This window comes from Rhagoletis zephyria, unplaced genomic scaffold (assembly GCF_001687245.7).
Source record: "Rhagoletis zephyria isolate East Lansing unplaced genomic scaffold, Rhagoletis_zephyria_1.1 Rzeph_scaffold_05475, whole genome shotgun sequence".
NCBI classification, from domain to species: domain Eukaryota; kingdom Metazoa; phylum Arthropoda; class Insecta; order Diptera; family Tephritidae; genus Rhagoletis; species Rhagoletis zephyria.
This window is the reverse complement of record NW_016162558.1, coordinates 2,982-6,130: the sequence shown is the minus strand read 5'-3', so window position 1 is coordinate 6,130 and position 3,149 is coordinate 2,982. Positions and strand designations below refer to the sequence as shown.

At 39.1% G+C, this 3,149-nt stretch overlaps 1 long non-coding RNA gene across 1 annotated transcript in view; it reads right to left on the bottom strand.

Moving 5' to 3' along the window:
* LOC108372132 (uncharacterized) overlaps positions 1 to 2,634 on the bottom strand; it is a 16,272-nt gene extending 13,638 nt beyond the window's left edge. Inside the window, exon 1 of the long non-coding RNA XR_001848815.1 lies at positions 2,624 to 2,634. This is a non-coding gene — a long non-coding RNA (uncharacterized LOC108372132). The remainder of the gene's footprint in view (positions 1 to 2,623) is intronic.
* Between the last annotated feature and the right edge of the window lie 515 nt (positions 2,635 to 3,149).

Genomic DNA, 3,149 nt, shown 5'->3' with positions numbered 1-3,149 from the left:
CTTGATTTTTGGAAATTTTTTTAGTAGAAGGTGTTGCTCATTTTCTCCATACAAAAAATAATTGTCGAACATACTTTGTACGGAAGAACCTGACTGAAAAAAAAGTGCCAAAAATCAATGCGATTTTTTAGCACCTTCACGCTTGCACTTTGTTATACTAAAATTAGTTGAGCTATAAAACTGCATACTTAGAATTTTTCTAAAAAATCTGAATAGAAAGTTGCAAATAAGTGTGCAATTTTATTGAATTTTCCTGAGGTTTGCACAAAATTTAGAGATTTAGTTTTTATGTTTTTTGGTGTAGGACGAACTATATATTTATAAAAAATTATCGAAAATAAATTAGAATAAAAAACTTTTCAGATATTGCGAAAAATTCTCTGTGCCAATACTTTTGTCCGGCACTGTATATACATTAAAGTGGTCCAATTTTTTTATGGGGAAAAATTTTTCATTCTGGAAAACGGAGCACCCCGTTAGTTTTTTTCCTTTTAATATTTGTAATATCTATACTAACTTTCAGTTTTCTACTGCTAATAATAGAGGGTGCTCAATCACCTTGAAATGCACTGCCGGATAGCTGCGCAACTGACAAAAATATTGGTGACTTTTATAAAAGGGGTCATGACAACTGAAACTTGTGATATTTGTTTAGATAATTTAAATTTGAAATGTTCTTAGGTTACTTAACCAATTCTTTGATTAATATATATACACAATACTTCTAGAGTAAAATATGTGCTTCATGAGCATCTCCTAAATGTATACATAGAAACGTAAGGTTTGGTACCAGCACCTCTTTCGGCAAAAAGAAAAATTTTGGAAGGTGCCCCAAACCCTGTCTTGGAATTTTTTTTCGACCACTCTAATGTACATACATACATAAAATGATAGCCGTTTTCGTTGTTCGGACTAAACTCAAAAACCAGTAAAATTGTCGGAGGTTATACCTTGCATATATGGTCCTATTACAGCCTACTAGACAACACGCTGGTGGCGCTGGAGTGGAGCTAATTATAAAAGTCGTATTCGTTTCCTAGAAATTAAACCGCTATATTTTATAAAATCTGATTGAAATTCATAATGCTTATTCATTTCATGACAGCAGTGGTTTTGCAGAAAAGAGACCTAATGAATTGCGCTGCAGCCGAAATATATAGAAACCCACACGGGGTTTGGTCTGCTTTTGCCCTATATCCTTCTTAGACGAATTTACTTTTCATACGGCTAAATGGAGGATTCGGTTAAGTGTGCATGTAAAGAACGCAACATTGTGTAAGCGCACCTTTGCCTGACGCCCTCATACACCCTTAATGCGATCTTGCACCTACCTCCGATTGACGAAATTGCTCGGGGCGGCCGTTAGTACAGCAGTAAGACTCAAAGAAATCAGTTCATAAATATTAAGGTAAATTGTCAAAAACGACTCATTTAGTCAATGTACGGGAAAACTTTTCATCATGGGGGGAAAGGGGGTCATGGTTCTCTTGGTCCTCCTATAACTGAAAACTGGACCAATGTTGAAGTTGCAAGATCATAGAAGAATATTACGCACGCTTGGCCGAGATCTCACAGGTCGAAATAGGACATCGGTAAAACTCATGACATCGAAAGGGATTAGTATTCCATATGGTATCACAGCGCTACTAATCTTGGCCTATGTGTGAGGAAGATTCTGCTCTTTATTCGTTTCAATTTAAACGAAAAATGTTTACTTTACAGACCGCTTTTGCTTTTAAACGCTATTTTTGTATTGGCCAACGTAAAAGATCTTATTAGGTGCTGCGAAGCAAGCGGGCATTGGCAGGTCTAATTGTAACAAATTATATTATATATTATATTTTTTTTACGCGAATCCAGTTCGTTTGTGTTGTAGCTCTTGAGCTAATATCGGTTTCGGTAGCAAATTCGGTTCCTGCTTACACGAAAGTTCGTTTAAAACGTGAGTGAAGCACCCCACCTAACCCCACTGCCACAGTGATCGCGCTAGTGCTCCCGTGTCAGCCACGCAACGCCCTCAAAGGTTCTATAGAGCCAACCGGACCGCTCCACCATCACGATCGTCACCCCCGTTGTCGCTGTCAAGGCCTGCTACGCAACTACCGCCGCGACAAGCACACCGGTTCGCACCACCGCAAGATCAGGAGCATAGCAGCAGCCCTAGCTAAACGCTGAATCCGTCGCCACCGCCGCAGAAGCCACCGCCGCGCCACTTCGCTTTCGCCCTCATCCAGCACATCAGCAGCCACCGTGTCTAGCGCCCCTTGTACAATCAGCAGCCCGAGAATTACTACACGTGCAGCGCGTGTGACTATGGTCCTTCCTCGCCTTTAAAGAGCCAGCACTGTTGGAACTCAGACACCTCAAAAAAGAAGTATCCCTAAAAACCGTAAGTAAGAATCTGAACTTCTTACTAACGCCATTTCCTAAAAATGTTACCTACATATTTATACAGTGCAGTGTGGGTGCAGTGAAACGGTCTCCGTATATCGCTCAATAGTTCAACAAAAAAAAAATCTCCAGAGGTTTATTAGTAACACATATCAAAGTGCAAACACCTTTTTATATATATCGTGGCATCCACAAATAAGTAATTAAATTCCACTGCGTTAAATTAGCAGACATTATTAAAAAGAATATACATCTCTCGCCCTCTCTTTAAGCTCAGTCACAAGAACGATAATTTAGATCGGTAATAGAAATCTTGTCTTTAATCTCCGTCTCATAGATACATTTTGAAGTTATCTCGTTAATACTTACCGCACCTCATAGTGACGATAAATCTAAAAGTCCAAAAATGAGTGATGATGAGAAGCAACAAGGCATTTCCATCGAATCTCAACGCGGTACGCGTGCAGGTGGAAGGTCCAATAAGAAACCCAAACAGTCAGTCGCCCCTAAATTTATCTCGGAGATAGATATTCTAATGGAATACTGTAGCCGATTCAGTACAACTCAAATCCAAGATAATACTGAGTCTGCATTAAAAATCAAGGACAAGAATATAGATAATCTTTGGAATTGCGTTCAGAATGCGTAGGATTTGATGATTATGATAATAGAGACTAAGGAGCATGAACTTCCCGAGGATTTCAAAGCCTCCGCGTATAATAAATACAGGTCATGCCTCATAACGTATGAGGATACGA